Below are 18879 nucleotides of genomic sequence, written 5' to 3' on the forward strand. Positions count from 1 at the left end.
GACAGTTGATACATATCCTAGGGTGACCCAGAGCTATAAGGACACAGAAGGAATTACTACATTATTCTTCTACTGATTCTGGAGAGTAAATTGTATACTTCATTCTATCCGGACGTTTGGGAGTGTTGCTAAACGCCACCCTTGATTAGTATATTGATATGATCAATTTACTACCGACTTAGTATTGAATCTATGGGGTCGCACACTAATGAGTGTTCTGATCTTTGCTAAAAGATTAATTACTTTGTTATTTGATAATTAAATTAAAAGTCAAATAAATTTAGTTATTAGTCCAAATAAAATATTATTATATTCTTTGCTAGCACAGATGATATAATTAATATTGTGAACAAATTGAAGTTTTTTATTTGGAATAGAAAATTAAATTATATCTATTGGTTGAAATATATGTGTGATATATATAATATAAAATAGTGCTAATTTATATAAAGGTTATATATAAATATCAATTTATCCTTACCAATTTTGAATTGGAGATGAAAGTCCACAAAGGACTACGGCATGCACGTGATTCCCATTAGGAATGGGATATATATTTTCCATTGGAAACTTTTATAATGTTTAATTTGGAATTGTAAAGTGACGTATAAGTTGAATCCAACATTAAGTTGGATGGACGAGAATCCAACTCTGAGTTGGAGGAATGGATTCGGCAGTCACGTTACGTGATTTTCCAATTTTCCATAAAATTCAATTAAAGTTTATTTTTAGAATAAACTTTTACTCTAAATAAATTATTACCTCAACCAAATAGGAAAAGGGTTGATAGGTGATGCTATATAAAAGGGGTGATGGAGAAAATTTACCTTTTGTGAAAGTGTACTAATTCTTGAGAACCATTTTGTGAAAGTGAGTGTAATCAAGAGAGAAAATACAATTACAGAAATAATGTTTCTTGTTCTTCTACCTTTGAGTTGAGATTTTTGAAAAAAATTTCAGTACAATATTTTTCATTCAATTTGTTCGACGGTTTCATTGATCAAAGAGTTGATAGCAAGGGTCGGTTTCGGTCTGGATACGCATATAGTCTTCGCACTATCGAAGAAATTTTGAAACGAAACTCTCTTCACTAGATATGTATTAGATCCGATCTTTGACATGCAAATAAACTGTAAACACGAAAATATCAAACTTTTACTTACTCACTAAGTTGTATCGCAACAGGAGGAACAAAATATAGGCAAAAGACTACAAAGAATAAGATTAACAACGTAACTACTGAAATCCATGCACAACACCTTAGCAAAATAAATCGCCGGTGAGTGAGAGGGAAAGGGGTTCAGTATACATTTTCAGATGGTAAAATAAAATACGGTACACGTGTTTTATCAAGAGAAAAACATTATATGTTTTACGGAACAGTGCAGTACAGGTGTTTCTATGGAGAGATAGAGGTACCAATTTTACCCCTGAATAGATTCATAGTTTCAAAATTGTCGTGTTCTTCCCAGGTTTACAACACAATTTAAGTTGCTTTTCGCACCAGCGTTCGTCCACTCCAACTCTCACTTATATATAGTAGTAAAGTAATTTGACAATATTTAGCAATGGGAAGAACCTGATCAGTACTTATTGAATTCAACCAAACTTAATTCTTTTCCAGTTTTTCAAGAAACTTGTGACAATTTTGTTCTTCCCTAATAGTTTTAAGTGAGATTAACCAAACCTTTTTTTTTTCAAAAAGAAGAAGATTAACTAATTAAAGCTAAGGAAAGAAAATATACAAAACTAAAGTAGTTCAATGTTATAAATAGTAAACAGACATATTTATAGAAAAAAGAAGACACATTAAATTGTACAATGTATACTCACAAACCAAACGTTCAACAAGAAATAATATTTACATTGTAATCCATGTATTATTAATCCCTACGTAACTAATCCCTACATAACTAATTCATGTATAACTGATTCTTGCCTAACTAATTCATGCATAACTTATGTTCGAACCGAACGATCCCAAAGGTTTAGAACCATGCTCCATCAATGCAATTTTTAAGAAATATGCTCCATCGGTGTCTGTCTTGTAGTGTCAATAAAAAGGACAAATAAAAAAAAAGAAAAATATAAGGTAAAATCACTTTCTTATAAAACTGTATTTTATGGAGAGAATGTAGTCAAATGTTCTTTTACCGAGTACAATCTAAGATATGCAACTAGACGTCTATACTCCAGCTTCTTATAATTAACGTATATTACTTATCAAAGCAATTAACTAGTATCAAACATTAACAATTTTCTTTAATTTATAAAAGTGCTTAATGAAAATTTACTCATTCTCCACTAAAAAACTAAAAAGATGAAAACAATTAGATATTTACACTATGCATGTCAACCGCTACTTCACCGGAGCATATCTCAAAATAGAAACAAATACATTGTCGTTAAGAAAACATAGTCAAAGTGTCAAGCTTCTATCGAGAAGCGGTTTCGGCGAACCAAATAGTTTTGACCAAAATCCTGTGTTTGTGCTAAGAAACTCAAAGAATATGTATAAATTGTTTATCCAGTAAACCACTTTTTTTTAGAATTCAGAACCTATAAACTCAAGATTCTGGATCCGCAACTGCTTCTACCCACATACATACTTTACCTTTGCCTGTGGCACCAGCAAGTGTTCCAACCATATAAGGATGAGCAGCCAAACACTACGGAACAGTAGGCATATCATCACTTTACAAAGTACACACAACCTTCTTCTCAACCGTAGAAATGATATCGACTCCATTTTTGTCATCATCAATCTTCTTTTCAATGTTATTAATATTGTCATCAATCACCACTAATTTTTTGAGCTTTCCTTTTTCTTTTATGCTTCTGCTTTTCCTGAATCTTGCCAATGTACCCTTATGAGTCATCCCAGCCCCAGATTCCTCTGTTCCAAAAGTGGATTAGATATTTTACAAGAAAATGGCTCTTTAAAAATGTAACACAGTTTTCTTGTGAACTTGAAAAGAATTTATGTTACCTTAATGTTGAAATATATTCACCATTTAGGTTCTTGTCGGGTATCAGGAACTTCTCCTCATAGTTTTCTCCTCCAAATAGACCAATAGTATTTTCCAAGCTGTGTTAAACTTGAAATTACCAACGTAACTACTGATCAAGGAGATACCAAACAGTTGATAGAATCAACACAGGCAGTTTTCTCAAGAAAAGTAAGCAGAAGAACAAAACTGATAAAGAGTGGTTTGATGCTTTTACTATGAAGACCTTTTCCTCTTAAAATTTCCTACAAAAACATCTTCACAAGAATATATATATATATATACACTTTCTAAAAGCATTAACAATATTCTTTTGAAGCATTTCACTATCAAATATTTGTTTTGAAAATACTTCTACGATTTGAAGTAATTTTGATATCTAAATTCACTGAATTATCAAATTTCATATGACATACTAGTGAAGTTGAACATTTTATTTTTATTTCCTAAATAAGCAGTTTTTATTCCCTCTTTTCTGTCAAATTCTTAAAGCATTTTCTGTATGTAGGAAATTAGGAATCAAAGGGGCTTCACTAGTAGCACAAACCTTGTTGTTGCAAGAAAACTCCCAAAAGGTGTAAAGCACGCGGAATGAATTGGACCGCCATGTCTAATAGTTGTCAAAGATTTTGGTTGATCTCTGCTAATACTCCTCAAGTCCCACACAGAGAAAGTCCTAGCTACCAAGCTTGTAACTACAATATTAGGATCATCTGGCATGCAATGTATCGTATTGATTCTCTCTTCGTGCAATCCCCATAATGATAATAGTGTGCTAGCCCTTAAATCAAATATTTTTAACACTCCACAACTTCGTCCCCAAAATATAAACAGTTTACGTCCTCTACTCGATGACATGTGGAATATAATGCATAAATATCCTGATATACCTCTTTCAAAGCCTCCTTTTCAACATCCAGCAACATAATATGTTGATCATAACTTGAAGTAAATATCTGCAAGTACATATGCAAGAAAAGTTGTTGGATGTCAAACTAATTAACTACTATGATCAATAACCACACTAGAGACATGAAGATGATGTTATATATTCCATGAAAATTGAAATAGCTCATATGCTGTACATGAATAGCTTTTCATTTTCACTGTCAGTTCTCACATATTTTGGGTTTTAGTTAGATTATTATTACAATAGTCATCACAATGTTTTAAAGTCCTAAAAAGATTTAAAGAGGAAAAGTAATATCGAACTTTAAAGGCTTTATGCCAAGCATTACTATGAAATTATATGTCACTAAAAAAACAGGAATTAGCTATGAAAGTTATCGCAGCAACAATTCAACTTCCTACAAGGCGCCTACTTATGTGTAAATATACAGATAGTCCCCACATATATTTCATTTCTAACAGACGTAGTGCAATTCTTTTTCTTTCTTTTGGGTACTTACAAAAACACTATAAAGTTAAAGCTTGTTCGCACCAATTACTAGTTAGCAGAGAAATCTGAAGATTAATATAATCTGACAGACAATAGTATGAATCTTAATTAAGTACTCATAAAAATAGAAAAGCAAAACAGAGTTATCACCTTCAACATGGAGAATGGCTCAATTGAAATTCCAGATATTTTGGAATGGTGAGGTTGAAACAGATAAATTTCAATGTCCCCGTTCTCCTCTTCAAAATCCACGTTTCATAGCCCAAAATAGCCAAGCTCATCGCCTACAACAATTACTTTCATATTCGCTGCGGAAGAAACTTCACAGCTGAAATGGCACCTTTCACTATTTGTGTTTTGTTGCGTAAGCCGAATATATAGAGAGTGATTAAATCACAACTACTATATCTAAAGGTAGCTAATAAATAGTAAATGAGACAATAATAAAATGAACACCAGAAATTAACGAGGTTCGGCAAAATTTGATTTTTGCCTAGTCCTCGGACACAATCAACTCAAATTTATATCACTCCAAAAATACAAGTGAAATACTACAAGAGAGAAAGAAGATTCAAATGCCTTAGGAGATAAGAAGGCAAGTGAGACATGTTTACAAATGAACAAAACCCTTGCTATTTATAGAAAAGAAATGGCCTTAATAATGTCATGCATGACATCATATTAAGTGTGAACATGCAATGTAAATGCATGAAAAATGCATCTACCAATTTCTTCCTAAAAGGAGGCTTCAAATGTTCACACTAGTTCACATTAATCTTGTCAAAATTCAACAAATCTCCACCTTGGCAAGATTCTACTTTTGCAATTTTCTCTTACTGATAAATTTTGATTGTGTCTTCAACTCCAATCTTCAAAGTTCAACAATGTTGATCAAGTTCAAACAATGTTGAAACTTAATCGCAGTCACTACTTTTGTTAGCATATCGGCAGGGTTGTCTGTAGTCCGAATTTTCTGCACCATGACTCCACCTTCTTCTATAATATCTCGTACAAAGTGATATCGAATATCAATGTGCTTCGTCCTTGCATGATAAACTTGGTTCTTTGCTAATTGGACAGCACTCTAACTATCACAAAATAGTGTGATGTTTTCTTGACCAATACCAAGATCTCTAAGCAACCCTTGAAGCCAAATTGCCTCCTTTACAGCCTCCGTAATTGCCATGTACTCTGCCTCAGTAGTAGACAAAGCAACCGTTGATTGCAAAGTAGACTTCCAACTAACTAGTGCATTTGCAATAGTGAAAACATAACCAGTAGTTGATCTACGCTTGTCCAAATTACCCGCATAATTCGAGTCACAATATCCAACCAAATACTGAAAAAGAACAATAAACATGTTCGTCTCATAGAGAGGGTGGCTTGTGCAGCCTCAATTGTAGCTGATGGTGTTCCTACCACTTATAAAGACGCAGTCCAAAGTTCAGAAGAAGATAAGTGGAGGATTGCCATGAATGAAGAAATGCAGTCCCTTCATCAGAATTGCACATGGAAATTGGCCAATCTCCCGAAAGGCAAGAAAGCAATTGGGTGCAAATGGGTATTTGCAAAGAAAGAAGGATTTCCTAACCAAGAAGATGTTCGCTACAAAGCAAGATTGGTGGCCAAAGGGTACGCTCAAAAGGAGGGAATTGATTACAATGAGGTATTTTTTCCAGTCGTGAAACACTCCTCCATTAGAGTTTTGTTGGCTTTGGTAGCACGGTTGAATTTGGAACTAGTTCAGTTAGATGTAAAAACTGCATTTTTACATGGAGACTTGGAAGAGGAAATCTATATGACTCAACCAGAAGGATTCAAAGTTGCTGAAAAGGAAAATATGGTGTGCAAACTTGAAAAATCGTTGTACGGATTGAAACAATCTTCTAGACAATGGTACAAACGATTTGATAAGTTTATGTTGCGGCAGAAGTACAAAAGAAGCAAATACGATCATTGTGTGTATTTGCGCAAGCTTGAAGATAGATCCTTCATATATCTTCTCCTATACGTTGATGATATGTTGATAGCTTCCAAAAGTCAAGAGGAAATTGAGAAGTTGAAGATTCAACTAAGAAAGGAGTTTGAGATGAAGGATTTAGGTGAGGCGAAGAAAATTCTTGGCATAGAGATAAAAAGAGATAGACATTCAAAGAAACTCTATCTATCTCAGAAAGAATACTTGAAGAAAGTAATAGATCGATTTGGCATGAATGAGAACACGAATTTGGTTAGCACTCCTCTTGCTCCTCACTTTAAGCTTGGTGCTGCTATGTCGCCGAAGAATGAAGCTGAACAAGAGTATATGTCAAGAGTGCCATATGCGAATGTCGTTGGTAGCTTGATGTATGCAATGGTTTGCACAAGACCTGATATTTCACATGTTATCGGAGTTGTAAGCAGGTATATGCATGATCCAGGAAAGGAGCATTGGCAAGCTGTGAAATGGATTCTACGGTATATTTGTAATACTGTAGATGTTTGATTGATTTTTGAGCAGGAAGATAGTCTGGCTTGCTGGTTGCTATTGATTCAAGTTGTTGTTGGGGTTCCTGAGTTGGAATCTCCCCTTCCACTGACTCTTTTTCCAGGGGAAAATCTTCTATTATTTCCTCGTTTTCTTCCTGTGTTGGGAAAATTAATTTTTCCTCAAACTCCACCTGCTTTGAAGCACCATCAGTTTGTTTGACATCTTCAAATGTCACTTTATCTATTATAGCAGATTCATCAAAGGTAACATCTCTGCTGAATATAACTTTTCGTCTCTGGACACCATAATCGGTATCCTTTGACTCCAGAAGTAATCCCCATAAATATAACTTTCTTTGCCCTCGGATCCAATTTTGACTCTTTCACATGATAATATGCAATTGAGCCAAACACATGTAAAAAATTATAATCTTCAGCAGGTTTTCCATACCATTTTTCAAATGGTGTCTTGCCTCCAATAGCGACAGATGGTAGACGATTAATGAGGTGGCATGCATATGTTATTGCCTCAGCCCAAAATTCTTTGCCCAAGCCAGCATTGGACAACATACACCGAACCTTCTCCAGCAAAGTCCGGTTCATGCGTTCTGCCACTCCATTCTGTTGTGGTGTATTTCTGACGGTGAAATGTCTCAAAATGCCATCATCTTCACAAATCTTATAGTAAAGATCATTTTTGTATTCTCCACCGTTATCTGTGCGAAGACACTTTATCTTTCTGCCTGTTTGAGTCTCTATCATCGCCTTCCATTTGAGAAAAATTCTCAACACCTCATCTTTGGTTTTCATAGTATACACCCACACTCTCCGGGAAAAGTCATCAATAAAGGTTACAAAATAGTGTTTCCCACCTAATGAAGGTGTTTTGGAAGCACCCCAAACATCAGAGTGAACATAATCCAAAATACTTTTAGTATTATGGATTGTTGTTCCAAATTTAACCCTTGTTTGTTTCCCCTTGACACAATGCTCACAAAACTCCAAATTGCAAGTCTCTACTCCTTTTAACAATCCTTGATCTGATAAAATCTTTAAGGATTTTCCTCCAGCATGTCCCAAGCGCATGTGCCATAGCTTGGTTGCTTCTGCCTCCTTGTCATCACTGGATGTCACTGTTGCTGTCCCAATAACTGTACTACCGCGATAGTGGTACATGTTATTATTTCGCCGGATTCCCTTCATTACCACTAGTGCACCAGAGCATATTCTCATTACCCCATTTTCTGCAACGACTTTGAGCCCCTTTGACTCTAGGGCTCCTACAGAAATGAGATTTTTCTTCAATTCCGGTACGTATCGAACATTGTTAATGTTCTGATCAATTCATCATGGTTCCTTAATCGGATTGAACCAATACCATATGCGGTAAGAGGATTGTTATTTGCTGTGTGAATAACTCCACATTCTCCTTGAAAATCAACAAACCAGTCCTTGTTGGGACACATATGATCAGTGTTGTAAATAGCGAGCGCTACAGCGCTAATAGCGTGTAGCGACGCGAGGCGAGACAGCATCGCTATTTTGGTCTGTTGCGTTGCGAGGAAGAAAAGGCGAGCGCCTCTGCATGTGTAGCGAGAGGCGCTGCGAGGCGAGAGGCGCTGCGAGGCGTCGCTTTTTGAATAAAACGGAAGAAAAGGCAGCATTAATATTAAAACACAAAATTAGGGCTTGGGTTTCACTTTTCTCCTTCAGCGGCGAGCAGCGACCTTCTTGTTCTCCTTCAGCGACCTTCGATCTTCTTCTTCTTCTTCTTCCATCATCAGCCATCATCACCAGGTATGTTACTTTCTTTTCTTTTCTTCTTCTTCTCCTTTTTTCTTCTACTTTCTTCTTCCTCTATTTCAGCAGCGACTTCTTCTTCTTTTTTCTTTTTCTTCTTCTTTCTTCTTTCTTCAATCATTCAATGATCAGCTCTTTCTTCATTTTTCTTCTTCTTTCTTTGCTGATTTCCAGAGGCAGTAACCTTTTTTTTTGCTCTGTTTTTCTTCTTCTTTCTTAGCTGTTAGTTTCTTCTTCTTTCTTTGCTGTTTTCCAGAGGCAGTAGCCTTTTTTTTTTGCTCTGTTTTTCTTCTTATTATTAATATATTATTGTTATTGAGTTTTAGTTATATGTATATAATATTTTATGTTTTTGTATAAATTGTAGCTTCACATCAAAAAGGCAAGCGCTTCGCTGCGCGCCTCTCGCCTCAGTGAAGCAGACCCTCGTCGCTATTTGTCGCCACACGCTATCCAAAACACTGCATATGATAGCTACAAGCTGAATCCATCAGCCATATGTCAGATGGTTTGAAGGGTTCAATTGTAACAAGCGAGAAATCAGAGTCGTCACAATCAGCTACATTTGAATCCATGACAGCCTTTCCATTGTTAGGTTTGGCCTTGTTTTTCAACTTTGGACAGTCTTTCTTCCAATGCCCCTTTTCTCGGCAAAAAGCACATTCATCTTTGCTGGGTCTGGATCTTGACTTGGATCTTCCTTTCTTTGTTCTCATATGATTTTGAGAACGATCTCTCACGACCAGTGCTTCTCCTTCTCCACTCTTTTGTTTTTCTCTCTTTCTTTGTTCATAACTGTACAAGGCAGAACAAACTTCTTTGAGAGACACTTCATCATTCCCATGAAGTAGAGTAGTTTCGAGGTGCTCGTACTCATCGGGAAGTGAACTTAATAACATTAAGGCCATATCTCCATCATTAAAAGTCACGTCCATATTCTGCAAATCTGTCGCCAACTTATTAAAGCTGGTGATATGATCATTCATTGTAGTACCAGGAACATATGTGAAGCGTAACAGTCCTTTTTTCATGTAAAGTTTATTTTGACTGTTTTTCTTCAAGAATTTATTCTCCAACGCATTCCACAATTTACTTGCAGAAGTTTCTTTTGTGTATGGATACTTCTGTTCTCTTGCGAGGTAAGATCGAATGGTACCACAAGCAACGCGGTTGATAATCTTCCAATCTCCTTCTCCGATATTGTCTGGTTTATTTTCTTCTATGGCAATATCTAGCCCTTGTTGAAAAAGGACATCAAGAACCTCAGCTTGCCACATCCCGAAATGTCCTGACCCGTCAAAAATTTCAACTGCAAATTTCGCATTTGACATAATTCTTGTCATAAGCGAAGATGCCAACGACGTATTACTGACACCCGATGTGGACTCTTCATTTTTATTATCTCCCATTTTGCTATAGATACTATTTATTTGCTGACAGTACAGAACACCAAAGTAATTCTTTTCTGATGTGGAAGTTCAGACTAAGTTGCAACCACAGAGCATACTAAGATAGAACCTTGGCTCTGATACCAATTGTTGCGGAAGCCGAATATATAGAGAGTGATTAAATCACACCTACTATATCTAAAGGTAGCTAATAAATAGTAAATGAGACAATAATAAAATGAACACCAGAAATTAACGAGGTTCGGCAAAATTTGATTTTTGACTAGTCCTCGGACACAATCAACTCAAATTTATTTCACTCCAAAAATACAAGTGAAATACTACAAGAGAGAAAGAAGATTCAAATTGTCTTAGGAGATAAGAAGGCAAGTGAGACATGTTTACAAATGAACAAAACCCTTGCTATTTATAGAAGAGAAATGGCCTTAATAATGTCATGCATGACATCATATTAAGTGTGAACATGCAATGTAAATGCATGAAAAATGCATCTACCAATTTCTTCCTAAAAGGAGGCTTCAAATGTTCGCACTAGTTCACATTAATCTTGTCAAAATTCAACATGTTCTTCCATTGGGGTTCAACTCTAACCTTTCCAGATCAACTTGCCGATCAATAAGTGTTGTATCCAATAGGATCATTTCTTCTCAAACTTCTTATTGTTTTAACCATACCATCGCACGAAAACTCCTCACAAGTAGAAGACTTTTTAGATAATTTCCTTGCGTCAATTTTATCACTGAGGCCATCACTCAATTCTGGTGGCATTCCTTGACTTCTACGAGATATGCGGCGAATAATACTTGTCGCTTCAACTTCATCTCTACAATCGAATTCATCATACACATAAAATTAATCAGAACTGGAAAATGATATGCATGTCTATCTACTGGTTCGGGGTACTGAATAATTAAGAGTTTAATAGTACAACAATGCAAACAGTACCGATTGATGTTAATTATTTTGAGAAAGAACGAGATATATAGAACCTTTTGCTTCTTTGCCGCTTGGAAGCTGCTCTTTCGTTATCTGTCATTGCTAATGATTAAGTGAACACGAGAAAAGGTCACTCGACAAACAAAGGAGGAGAGATGCAGGAGTTGAAAGGAGAGGAGTAATTAATATGCCGTAAAAGATCAAAAGTTTGTAGGAGAGTATACAAAAGTCACTTGATTAATTGTCTGGATCTTAATCAATTCCTATCATGCTTCCCAAAGAAGTTCACGAATGAATGAACATAAAGCAATTCCTCTTGGGAACAAATTAGCTCGTTACATTTATATTAAAAACCTTTTCTACTTGTTAAAGCATACAACGGAAAAGGCACTTGAACAAACTGCCTGCCAAGTTTGCCTGATTGAGCATAGCATATTCGTCATGCTTCCCCAGAACAATAAATGCTATGCTCAATCTGCTGTTAAGGCTGGCCTGTACAAGCACATTCTTCATCTTTCCCTAGATCCGCTGTTCAGAATTTTGAGGAATTGGGTCTTCTTCCACATTCAGATGGGAGTTGGAAACTACTTCCCCGAAGGTATTCCGAGCTTGCCTTCAGAAAACCACAAAAATAAGAAACAGAAGCAAAAGCTATTGAAAGCTCTATCTCCGATCAACGTGTAAATCTTTCCCATTTCCATCGTACTTAATTTCACATATATTGTCCAGAGCTTCACCTCGAGAGAACCCTAAGATTAGTGCAGATTAATAGTATTTTATATGCTAATTTGATTTCTATGAGAGGTTTATTAACTCATTTTCCTCTCTAGTTCGATATAGGTGCTTGGAGATGTTATTGAGTCCCTTGCTGGGTCGATCTTCATTTCAGAGCATACAAACTCTTCTGGAACCATTGATACACCTCATATAAATAAACATATAAAAAACCAGTCACTGACTAAGAAACAGCAAGTTTTATCTTATGAACTCCAACACCAAAATTCCCTTAGGTCAATATGCAAAGTCGCCAATCATGTATATATATAACATCTCCCAAAGGCAAAAACAAAGCCTTCAATTATCAAAGCTAATATCATCACAGGAGGTGAGAACTGCTTTGCTTACCGTCTAAAATGCAGCTTCAATATAGATATAAAGTCTTCAGATAAGTACCTCTGCAAGGGTTGGCAACATCGCTTTCATCCTTGAAATTCTTCACTTCAGCTGTAGCTCAAAAATGATTTGACTGAAGTAACCGCATGTAATCTTTATCATTCACATATATCAGCCAATTCAATGTCATACTAGAGCCATGAGTCTGGCGGTACTGGAGGCCTAGCCTATTTCCCAAAGCTGCATCGACAAAAGGCATGAACACAGAAACTTTTTGAGCGTTGGAATCACAACAAGGAAGTCTAAATGATGTGCATTTTCAGCAAGGACTTGTATATAACCCAAATATGGTGGAACAATGAGTCTTCCCTTTTCACCAACAGGCAAACCTGAACAACTTGTAAGGTTATAGTTTAGCAACGCCTAAGGGACAGTAGAATAGAGTGCTTAAGATATAAAGGAAATAATTTCAGTCTATGAAAATGATTACCTTCAATGACAATGTTCATTGTTCAATACCTTTACCATTTTCTTGTCACCTGATCAAAGACAGGCAAAATAAATTTAAAGAGATATTTATGTACAGATATCAAAAGTTTTCAGATGGGGCTTACCTTGCCACTTCTTACATTCTTGAAATCATTTATACCTCTCAAGAAGAAAATTTAAAAAACAATTTTGCCTCTTCAGATTCATCTTTGCACTATCCACTTTCCTCCTCCTCGTTGTAGTTTATTCTCTGCTATTACAAAATCTACCAGACCCTTCTTTTCATTTCCTGCTTAGAATGTAACCTGACCATTCTTTTTTGACGGAACCAAGGAGGTGGATTATTGATGCAAATCAAAAGTAAGCAACTCAACCTTGATTTGGGTTCTTCTAATATTCTCCACTCTTAATGAAAGTATAAAGTTTAGGCAAATTCAATTATTGACGTCTGTCCTTTATTCTTCTTTTGATTGTTTTCAGGCTTGAGAACTTAAACTCTCTTATCTCGTGGATACTGGTCATTGTTCAGAAGGCTTCTTATAGTCTGTCCATTAAGATGTATTGCACTGCTATGATTTATGTGATCATTCTGGTTATCCTGTGTCTATGAACTCACAGGAAGCAAAAAAAGGTATTAACCAAAAGGATGTTCTACAAATTAAGGGCCAAAAACGAAGAATATAACAACCTAGAATGACAAAAACGGACAAAAACTTCCAAAAAGAAATGGCACAACAGAATGAAACGAAGAACAGAAGGAAAAGGCCCAGCAATAGTAATCAACCCGAGTAATAGTTACTCTCAGCTGACAGGATTACAACATTTCATATCATTACCCTCCCTTAACTTCGAGCGGGAAAGGGATGATAGTGATAAAAGTATTTCAGTGCAAAGGTTACCACAACAATGAGGACCAATATTGGTAAGAACAAGCATCAGTCGAAATGGGAGTTGGCTTATAGTAATTCTAGTCAAGGAATGAGTCATCCCCAGAGAAATAATGAAAGCGATAAATTGAGCCAAATTTACCAGCCAGATAGTGCTTTGAAAAGCCTTACCTTTCTTTTGTCCTTACTGGTGGAACCATTCTTGCAAACATCTAGCATATAATTAAAGCTCTAAGCGAATGAGAACTCCACTTGTTCATCATGGCGCAAATAGTGCACAGCGAGAGGAAACAAAAGATGAATGTTGGATAATATGGATGGTTAAGGATTGCTGTAAGAGGATAATCTTGACAAGTGCAAATAAAAGGAACCTTTTCTGTAAGCTTCAAATCCCCCATAGTACCTTTTCAAGATCTGATGGTATGAACATATCTATGTACCTTTAACTCACACAAACAATGCCCAATCAAATATACTGAGACAACAAAAGTGCATCACAGTCATTGTATCAAAATAAGAGCATTTAGTAAAAGCTCAAACAGAACATGACTAACAATTTAAAAATTGTTATTTGAGTTCAGGAGCAAAACACATTCATTTGCTATAGAAGTAAATGAGCGCGCGCTAATCTAATAAGACTTACTTAAGAAACATACAGAATCTCCAGAATTTATTTGCAAACTTAAGTAAATACAAGCCTTTAGTGTATGGATGATGTGAATGTTCCTGTCTCCTTAGAACTCGACGATATAGTACAAGCCTATAGAACAGAAGGTAAGGTCGTATGAGGTGCACATTCCTGATGCTTCAAAGGACCACCAAGATCCAAACTCTAAGGAAACAATATCCTAAAGGTTCCAAACCTTCCAAAAGTGATAGGTATGTGTTGCTTCTTGACATGAAAGCTCCACAAGCACACAATTAGGGATATCCTAGTTTCCTTATATATAGTTGGCCAAATACATAAAAGCCAGGAAGAGACTATATCTTTTTTCAGCTGAGAAGTTGAATGATGTTGTGGTACATACTAAGATATGATATGCTATGCACAAGGATTTCTTCCTGCTAACATTCTTACAACTATTTTCGTTTACTCTTAAATCAAGCTCTTTCTGACTACAAGTATCATAAGTTCTACAAACTTGATATTTCTACTATCTAAGTCCATGATGGGAGGGAAGGGAGATTGGTAGAGTCAAATCACATAACTGCCCGGAGATACACCAATTATCGACTACGTATAGATCTATCACATGCTTTAAAAACAAGAAGCGAATCTTCAAATCTGAATAAGTTGGTTCACTATCAAAAGATAGGCAACCAGGCTATTGACACTCTGCGTCTTAAAAGTTGATATGCTGCGACGAAATATCTAATAATCTACTCAAGTAGGTTAGTTGATGCATTTCATATAAACAATAGGCTCATGAACCAATATATACCTATATTAACTGTTCAGAAGAATGAGAAGTTCTTCCAACTATTAGAAATATCTACTGCAAACACAGTACCACTTGCAATATGGCTGATAAATTTACCAATTAACTTATAATGCAAAAGCTAAACTGACCATACCTTCTTTTAGCAAATCATAAAGAGTGACCATATCAACACCACGTAGAAAAGGTCCTTCCCACTTAATAATTGATACCATGCCTAATAGATAGAATCATAGGATTCACTAATTATCCAGAAAAGCAACAGCATGAGAAGCCAGATAAAATTATAATCAACTGTTACTTTATGTTAAGCTTGCTAACACAAACCCAATATCTGTACTCCCAAATCCAGTACAGCTTCGCAATCTGACTACTCAAATAGAACAGGTTAGTTTTGGTTGGAGATCCAATCCTTATATCAGAAAAACCCAGATCCCCAAATAACTAAAGTGCATGTTCAACCAATTCAAGAAAAATATCATTTATTAACCTAGAAATACAATTGAGTACTAACTAGTAATTAGACATCCTAAAAAGAGTAACACCAATTTCAAAAAAAAAAAACCAATTCGAAAATTGCACAACAGATAGAAACAAATGTCTGGAGCTAAGAAACAGATAATCGAAGAATTGAGAGCATTTAGCCGCATTGGGTCCGTTGAAAATTGCGGTCCAGGAAGGAGCTTAGCGCTTGACTAATATCACCTTAAACTATTTTTCAATTACATTGCTAATTCGCGCAGAGTTCATAATGGTGTTGGTTTAGAATACACAGTAATTCAATTTTGTTTAAACAATAATTCAAATACATGCTTTCAAGAATCTACTGCTGAATGTGCATGTAAATAACAGGTCCTAATATTAACTTGCATGCACAGAATCAACCAAGAAAATATCAACACACAAAAAAAAAACGTGCTCATCGTACTTCATACTGAAGATTTGGTTAGACGTAACAAAGAAAGAGAAAGAAAAAATCACAAGAAAGTAATTCTATAGAATGTCGGATGGTTTTTTTTGTCACTTCAAAACAAAGTCCCAAAAATTGCATAGTACAACAGCTAAAAAATTAGAATCTCCACAATGCCCCTGCCCCACCCTTTGCCATCCAATATAGTAGTAAAAATTCAAAAGATGTAACTGACCCCCAAAATGTGCCACCTACTACTGAGACCTATTGTCCATAACACTATGCATCGAGCTTTTTGCTATTAACTTATAGTCCATGAATACCTTGAGAAGGAACCATATCTTAAAGTTCATGGAGGGATTCCCAGTATTTGTTTAGCATATGATCATCTGGATGTACTTGATGCCACTTGCCCGTACAAAATATTGCATATGCATCAGCTGCATACCTGGAAAGTTAAGAGAAGCAAAAGAGTTGTCAAGTCGGTTTCTCTTTTGTGATGACAAGTTAAAATCCATTAGTTGTGTGCTACAGTGCAAAGCTCATTGTATATATTCCCTTACTTGCCAATACCATGTAGTTGTGTCACATGAGTCCAACTTTCTCCCAGATATTCTTTAGAGAGATTTTGAATCATCCGTGCTCTCTTTCTATGTATTCCTAAAGGTCGTATCAACTTTTCAATATCCTCCGGAGCAACCTCTGTAGCAGCCGCTGCATTTGGACAGAGTGTGAAAAACTCTGATAGGACTCTGCGAACCTATGTGCGTTGTGGGCAAGTGTTAGTAGGAATCCATATCCAACAAACATCTCTGGGAAGCTGAAACGGAACTCAGATATTCTTTCAAATAATATTCAGTATACTTATAAGTAGAATCCTGGGAACAAAGCAATTACACCAAATTTAAGACTCAATAACTATATAGCTCTCATGCTTCTTCAGGAGTATCTGCGCGGTTCACTTCTAGTCAACAAGCAACCAAATTGCAGAAGAAGGGGAATGCTAAGGTAATCCTATCTTCTTTCCTAAAGCTTTCAACATATTTTTGTGGTTTTATGCTGTTATGGTGTACATTTTTGTAGATAGGTACAACCCAGTCCTCATCTTTTCTACGTCCACATCTTATTAGTCCAAGCATCTTCTCGTCAAGATGAGTTTGACGATAGCTACTTTTCTTCCTTGTTAAACCCTAAAAAGAAGTATTACGTGTGCACTGTAAAATGATTGAAAAATAAGCCAAATGATATCAAAGAGAGAGACTTTCTCTTGCTGCTTTCTTGCTTTCCCTGTCAGAATTTCTTTCTTTTTTTCTTTTAGGAGAAAAAAAGCAGAGAAGAAAAAATATGAATATACCATATATGCCAGCAAGTGTTAAGGTGGATCATGCTCATGTTCTAAACAGTAAGCTACCTTTCAACACAGCTAAGTGTTTATTGGCTGCCCCATACAAAATTGCCTTATTTAGTAAGTTTAAAAACAATCTTTGATCGTGAAATAAATTTCAAAGTTTGGTCAGACGGGGCAAAGCACGTTTGACAATGTTCTTCAAGGAGGACATGCTCCATATTATGTGTGGGCTAAGAAATACTCCCTCTGTCCCCATTTATGGTATACTCTTTACTTTTTAATTTGTCATGTTACTTTTCTATATTTAGAAACAATTTAACTTTAAAAACTCAATTTTACCCTTAATGAGATGATTTATAGCCACACAAATATGAAATGTCTAAGGCTTGTTTTAGACCACAAGTTTCAAAAGTCTTCCTTTCTTTCTTACCCTCCGTGTAAAGTCAAAATGTGCCACATAAATTGAAATGGAGAGAGTAACAAACTTTGTCATGATATTTAATGCTTTTTCATTATAAATAAATTCAATTGGACAAAGTATTTAACTTACACGTTGTTCATGAAATAGGACTTTTAAACTAATGCAAAACAATAAAAAGATCCCAATGATACTTCAGTTTTGATGTTTGGGCCCTATCCTTGCCTATGTTCCATTATGTTGCTGGGACGGTAGTTCCCTCATGGAAAGGCATTCAGAACATCAGAAGCATTTACATTTGTCAAATAGCTGATATTTTGACACAATAATTTTATTAATAAACTGCCTATATATCCCCTTTTTGAGAATGGAAATCTGCCTAAAATACCCTTTTTGGGTCTAAAAATTGTTTGCTTCCTAATTGTCCATTGGATGCTGCTTTCACTGTTTCTAATGTAATTATGAGGAATAAAACGCATTAACATGGCTTATGAGCACAACAATGCCAGAAAAGACCAAGAATACACCTTTTGTTCATGTTCCGTAACTTAATATACAGGAAACTTTATCTAGCCATATAAACCAAACATCTCAAGAATCAGCGACGGCTTAAATTTCAGCTCATCATCTTTCAAACCATAATACCAAATAAATGTGATGCCACACAGAATTCAATCAATTCCTACAATGTGAACAAGACGATGCAAATATTTTACCTCCCTACTTCATGGCAACTTTATTTACGAACAATCATAAGTTTGCTGTCTGCTTAGGAATGATTAAGAAAGGGAACAGTGGCTACAATTACCTGCAAGCCAGTGGTGCAATTTAGAAGCATACAGATAAACAACACCCTCCAAGGATCATGAGCATGGTCTTCTTGCAGCAGACTAAAATGGGATCGGGGAGGTATCCATGTGTTAGCTTCAGTCCTCCTGAAATAAGCCTTGTCTCTCTTCTGGGCAGCAGAGAGATAATTTTTCCGCTTTTTTGAGTCTGTTCCACCTCCTATCGTGCTGATCACTGCATTCTCTTTTTCACAATGTGCATTATGGAAGTAGGGAGAAAACTTTCTCCCAGTGACGCACTTCTTTGAGGGCGACTTTGGTCTATCCTTCCCTACCTTTATTTCTTCTCCTACTTCTGAGTTAGCAAAGTAAGGGGAAACCACTCGAACTTTGGCTCGTGATTTTTTGTCAGTTTTTTCATCTTTTTTCCTCACACGCTTTAGAGTCCTTCCTTTCTTCATTTCGG

The sequence above is a fragment of the Nicotiana tomentosiformis genome, chromosome 3, assembly GCF_000390325.3.
Source record: "Nicotiana tomentosiformis chromosome 3, ASM39032v3, whole genome shotgun sequence".
Taxonomy (NCBI): Eukaryota; Viridiplantae; Streptophyta; class Magnoliopsida; order Solanales; family Solanaceae; genus Nicotiana; species Nicotiana tomentosiformis.